The sequence below is a fragment of the Perca fluviatilis genome, chromosome 3, assembly GCF_010015445.1.
Source record: "Perca fluviatilis chromosome 3, GENO_Pfluv_1.0, whole genome shotgun sequence".
Classification (NCBI taxonomy): domain Eukaryota; kingdom Metazoa; phylum Chordata; class Actinopteri; order Perciformes; family Percidae; genus Perca; species Perca fluviatilis.
The window spans coordinates 45476627-45483882 of record NC_053114.1 but is presented as its reverse complement, the minus strand read 5'-3'; positions in this window follow the sequence as shown (position 1 = coordinate 45483882).

The following is a 7256-nucleotide window of genomic DNA, read 5'->3' as shown; positions in this document are numbered from 1 at the left end:
TTGTTGGCTTTGGATTATGGTGCATTGCTTGTGGTATTGTTATTGTGTCTCTATGCTTGTCTGTATTATTATTGTGGTAATGCGTCTGGTGGTCTGTGTGTGTCTCTATGTGTATGTGTGCACGTGTGTGTCTGCGTGAGTGTGTGTGTGTGTGTGTGTGTGTGTGTGTGTGAGAGTGAGTGTCTGCATGTGTGTGTGTGTGTGTCTCTGCATGCGTGTGTGTGTGTTTGTGTGTGTGTGTGTGTGTGGTGTTGTCTGCGTGCGTGTGTGTGTGTGTCTGGCGTGTGTGTGTGTGTGTGTGTCTGTGTGTGTGTGTGTCTGCGTCTGTGTGTGTGTGTGTGTGTGTGTGCGTGTGTGTGTGTGTGCGTGTGTGTGTGTGTGTGTGTGTGTGTGTGTGTGCGTGTGTGTCTGTGTGTGTGTGTGTCTGCGTGCGTGTGTGTGCCTGTGTGTGTGTGTGTGTTGCGTGCGTGCGTGTGTGTGTGTGTGTGTCTGTGTGTGTGTGTGTCGGCGTGTGTGTGTGTGTGTGTGCGTAATGCGTGTGTGCTGTGTGTGTGTGTGCGTGTGTGTGCGTGTGTGTGTGTGTGTGTGCGTGTGTGTGTGTGTGTGTGTGTGCTGTGTGTGCACTCTTTTATCCCAGATCCGAACGTCTCCATCGTGACTGGATGCCAGCAGGTTCTGGTTCTTCCTGTTCCACTTCACCTGGGACGCCCCGGCTGGAAACCAGAGCGAGACACGTACGGGTCAGACGGGTCTCAGGTTCAAAAGCGCCAAAAATGACAAAAAAGCACCAAAACAAGTGACAAAAACATGAGCAAAATGTCAAAAAAGCAACAAAAAGGTCAAATAAAAAACGTCGGAAATAGAGCCAAAAGCTATGAAAAACTGCCAAACAAAACCAGCATAAAAAGGGACATCAGGAAAAGTGCCAAAATCATTGAAAAAGCACAAAAAACATACCCCCCCACCCCCACACACACACACACAGAGACACACACACACACACAGAGACACACACACATACAAACAGCAGCAGAGATGCTCCGGCCCTTTAATACTCACCGACAGCAGACAGCGCCACCGTGGGTTTCCGAGTGTCTCTGCCGAGTCAAACACAAACATTCAACAACCTTTAACTTCTTCAGAGACTAAAGACTGGTGCATACATAAACACATATTTACACATTAATATGAAGTAAACAAACAGTAAACACAGAAACAAATAACACAAACATATAAATAACCAGCAGTAAGAAAGAAAGAGGCTGTTGGTACCTCAGGTGTAGCTGGAGGTTAATTTAAGAGTTGACAAATCATCAGTTTAGGGATTAATCTCAGCAGCCGTACCTGGGGTCTCATATAAACATAAATATATAAACATAAATATAATATATATAATATAATATTTATAATATATATAAATATAATAGTCTTATAAACCTGGCGCACGAACACTTTTAGTAAGGATCCTACGCATGGGCGCCGACTTATGTGTTCACCTGTGGGTGCTCACGCCCTTTAACAAAATAAGTTGTCAAAAAATGTTTGCATTTCAGAACCTTGGACAGCGGCCGACACCAACACACACACACACACACACACACACACACACACACACACACACACACACACACACACACACACACACACACACACACACACACACACACACACACACACACACAGACACACACACACACACACACACACACACACACACACACCTATTAACTAGATAATGAAGCTGTAGAGAAGGCTCTCAACTCAGGACAGCTCCACTTCTCACAGATAGGATTGGGGATGAAAAGTTTAACTGAAACTGAAGGGGTGTGTGTGTGTGTGTGTGTGTTGTGTGTGTGTGTGTGTGTGTGTGTGTGTGTGTGTATATATATATATTTATGCTAAATGTCATTTATTTATTAACTGTATAATCACACAATACCATACACAGTCCTATATACTTATATATCTATCTTTATTTATCTGTAGTTTATTGTTGTTTTACTGTTTGTTTATTTTTTGTAAAAATATTTAGCTAAAGGTTTTATTGTTATTCTTATACTGTATTCTTTCTATCTTTTTTCTATTGAAAGAGTGTTTTTGTAAGATGCTAAAATCTGCTGCTGGAAATCTAATTTCCTTGCGGGAGTCATCCCAAAGGGATCAATAAAGAGAAGTCTAAGTCTCTAAGTCTAAGTCTAAATATATATATATATATATATATATATATATATATATATATATATATATATATATATATATATATATATATATATATATATATATATATATAAATAAAATAGAGTGGTTGTTTGCTCTGACCTGGTGTCCCAGATGTAGATGTAGGTGTCCACTGAGCTGGTGACGAGGAACTCCGGGTCAAACCAGGACCAGTCCAGATCACTGAGATAAACACACATCAGAGAGTCAGTGAACACATCACAGAGTCAGTGAACACATCACAGAGTCAGTGAACACATCAGGGAGTCAGTGAACACATCACAGAGTCAGTGACTACTGGCACCTATACAAATAGTCATTTTCTTGGAAAAAAAAAATGAAAAAAGCATAAAAAAAGAAAGTCAGAACCCTGACATCCAATAGACCATAGATAGATTTATAAATATATAAACGTAGATGCCGCCTCCAGCTTGTAAGACGCGTCCAAACTTCCCAGCAGAAACATGTTTACAGCCTGGGGCACATCAGTGAGGACCTCTCCTGGACAACAGACACTGCATCACTGGCTCCCACAACTCCCAGAACTCCCAGAACTCCCAGAACTCCCAGCATCGCCTCTACTTCCTCCACAATCTGAAGAGAGCGAGAGCCCCCACCCATCATGTGTGGCTGCATCACCGCGTGGTAGAAAGTCCCTCCAAAAAAAATCGCAATTATGCCATCGCATAATTCAACGCATAATCAGCCAAAGTCGCATATTTCCAAAGGCGCCGCACTTTCGCTGCACAAATTGCCGATTTCCGCGCAAAATATGCGGTGCTTGCATGATTTCATAATCTCTACATTTTCATTGCAAAAAAGTCCCATAATATATCTTAGCAGAAAGTTGAAAAATGTTGAGTTTACTTCACACAAGAGCAGCCATTTAGCCCCTGTTGCCATGGGAACGTTATGAAGTGATGTAATTACGCGACGTGAACATCATCTAAAGCAGGTGTTGGAGGTTGAATCTGACATGTTGTCCTCTGAGTCTCTTAAGTTGGGATCCAATTAGAAAGCTATCTTAATATCTGATGTCTATATTATTAATGATTTTTGAAAGTCTGTCTCTTTTTGTATCTTTTATTTCCCTCAATTTAGACTATTACTTTTATTTTTACTTTCATATTATATTATTTGTATATATTTTTGTATCTTATTTCTTTACGTATCGCGATGACTGAATATCTGTAAACTATTTTTTGAAATAAAGTAAAAAAAAAAAAAAAGCAGGGTGTTGGTGGGGGGGGGGAAATCACTTTTTTTTGTCTTTTTCATCAAACTGCAGTTTTTGCAAGTTCCCGCAATTTCATCGCATTTTTTAAGAAAACGTGTCAGATAATCAAGGATTTTTGCCCTCAACAATCACAGAAATACTCCAGCTTTCTCTGGACGGCCGGGTGGAGCAGCTGCACTGCCTCCCACTGTTAGACCCTGCAGCGCCTAGCGAAGACCACTGCTGTCCCACCCACCTCACTCCTGGACCTTTACCAAAGCTGCCTCACCCGTAAAGCAAGCAGCATGGTGTGTGACCTCATCCCCCCCCCCACACACAGCCTCTTCAGCCCTCCCCTCACGATAGGGCTGCTCGATTATGGAAAGAAAATATAATCACGATTATTTCGGTCAACATTGAAATCACGATAATTTAAAACAATTACTCGTTGACTTCTGGAAAGATGTTGCAGTTATTGAACTTAAAAAGAGTTAAATAAATCAACAGTAAAAAAAACACAAACAACTGTGATATTTTCCGTGATACTTTTCCTATTTAAACTTTATTTTTTCAGTTTACTTGCAAAACGTAATGAGCCAAGTCATTTTTTCTCTCGATTATTCTGTTTTTTTGTGATCATTGGGAGCCGAAATCATAATCACGATTACATTTCGATTAATTGCACAGCCCCCTCCTCACACAGCCTCTTCAGCCCCCCCCCCTCACACAGCCTCTTCAGCCCCCCCCCCTCACACAGCCTCTTCAGCCCCCCCCCTCACACAGCCTCTTCAATTCAGGATCTTCCTTTTTGAATATTATATTTCTTGTAGGTGTCCTTATTGCAGCGTCGGAGAGAAACTTATTTTGCTCTGTATATCTGGCACATATTGCAGAATTGACAATAAAGGTGACTTGACTGGTACGTAAAACAAACACTCCCCAGAGAGTTCAGATCGCCTGTTAGCGTGCAGAGAGGTGCGTTTGATTTAACCGTGCTGTTACCTGATGACCCGGGTGTGTCCCTGCAGGGAGGTGTGAACTTCTCCACAGCCGTCCCTCCACGAGTACAGATCCACACGCTGGTTACTCTGCACACACACACACAGACACACACACACACACACACACACACACACACACACACACACACACACACACAAGACAAACACACACACACACACAAAAAACACACGCGCTACGCACACAGACAGACACACAACGCACGCCACCACACACACGCACGCACACACACAGACACACACACACATGCGCACAGACACACACACACACACAGAGACACACGCACACAGAGAGACACAGACACATACACGCGCACAGACACACACACGCACACACACACACACACACACACACACACACACACAGCATAGACACACACACGCACGCAGAAATGCACACACACACACACACACAGACACAGACTCACACACACACACAGAGACACAGACACACACACGCGCACAGACACACACAAACACACACAGACAGACTCACACACACACACAGAGACACAGACACACACACGCGCACAGACACACACAAACACACACAGACAGACTCACACACACACACAGAGACACAAACACACACATGCGCACAGACACACACAAACACACACATGCGCAAAGACACACACATGCACATAGACACACACAAACACACAGAGACACACACACAGACACACACACAGACACACACACACACGCACGCATGCAGACACGCACACACACACACACACACACACACACACACAGACACACACAGACACACAGATACACATGCACACACACACAAACACAGACACACACACACACACAGACTCATACACACACACAGACTCATACACACACACAGACGCACACAAACACACGCACGCACAGACACACACAGACACACACACCAAATTAATTAGGGTTTGGGACTCCTCCGCCACAAACACATTCTTCTTCTACAGACTTTTTAAGACCTTTTTTGAGATTATTATTAATTAAATTCTAAACGTAGTATATCACAAGAATTTGGACTACAGTGGGACGGTCCCTTATTCAGGACAGCCTCCCCAAATTGTCTGCCCTTTCAAACTAAATATCGTGATATGAGACTAGATACTAGGGCTGTGCTCGATTAAAGAAATTCTGAGTCGACTAACACTCATTCAACTGTACCGACTAATCGATTAGTTGATTTAATCGACAGATCTGTAACTCTGAGTTTCTCCACTAAGAGTCGTGTTAAAGCACCACTTTAATTCTGGTGTTTACCAGAGATGAGCTCGTACGTTTCTTGGTAATAAGTCATTCAGCACGAAAAAAACAGCATCAGACATGACTAATGGAGTACAGAGATCTAAGTGGACTAAGACCAAAACCACCGATTTAGTCGACTGATCCACTAAGAGGGAGCAGCCCTAGTAGATATCGTCTTAAATGTTGAAGAATTGTAATATCGTTACATAATAAGTGTAGTCTTTTCCTGGTTTCAAAAGCTCCATTACAGTAAAGTGATGTAATTTCCTGACCTTACCAGACTGTTCTATAGCTCTTCTATTATTTACCTTTACCCACTTAGTCATTATATCCACATTATGATGGTTATTTATCCAAAATCTAAATGTGGAAGATATTTTGTGAATGCACCAATTGTCAACCTTACAATATCGGTATTGAGGTATCTGGTCAAAATATGGTGATATTTGATTTTCTCCATATCGCCCAGCCCTATTTCAAACTGCTCCCTGCGTGTAGACCTGAATGGTAAAAACCCTAACGACAGCCCTAACGACAGCCCTAACGACAGCCCTAACAACAGCCCTAACGACAGCCCTAACGACAGCCCTAACGACAGCCCTAACGACAGCCCTAACGACAGCCTACGACATATATGACAGCCCTAACGACAGCCCTAACGACAGCCCTAACGACAGGCCTAACGACAGCCCTAACGACAGCCCTAACGACAGCCCTAACGACAGCCCTAACAACAGGCCTAACGACAGCCCTAACGACAGCCCTAACGACAGCCCTAACGACAGCCCTAACGACAGCCCTAACGACAGCCCTAACAACAGGCCGGCCTGCTGCAGACCTTCTGTCTGTCCTCCGTGTATAACCGGGCGAACTCACCGAGGCGGCGAAGACGTGCGACTCCGACCTGTGCGGGTTCCACTGGACCGTCCCCACGTCCCACTTACTCTGGCGCCCGATCTTCCTCGGCGCTTCGGTCGGGGCCTCCAGGTTCACCATGTACAGGAACCGGCGCCTGGGACAGCACGGGACAACACAACGGGTGGCCAGGGGCCCGCCTGATCAGAAAGATGTGTCTGTTTCTGTGTGTGTGTGTGTGTGTGTGTGTGTGTGTGTGTGTCTGTGTGTATGTGTGTGTGTTGTGTTGTGCCTCTGTGTGTGTGTGTGTGTGTGTGTGTGTGTGTGTGTCTGTGTGTGTGTGTGTGTGTGTGCGTGCCCGTGTGTCTGTGTGTGTCTCTGTGTGTGTGTGTGTCTGTCTGTCTGTCTGTGTGTGTGTCTCTGTGTGTGTGTCTCTGTGTGTGTTCGTTCTCTAACAGATTAGTTGTTGTTGATGTACATGATTCCTAAAAAAATATGTGTGTCTGTGTCTCTGTGTGTGTCTGTCTGTGTGTATGTGTGTGTCTGTGTGTATGTGTGTGTGTGTGTGTGTGTGTGTGTCTGTGTGTGTCTGTCTCGGTGTCGTGTGTGTGTGTGTGTGTGTGTGTGTGCGTGTGTGCGTGCGTGTGTGTGTCTGTCCATGTGTCTGTGTGTGCCTCTGTGTGTGTGTGTGTGTATGTGTG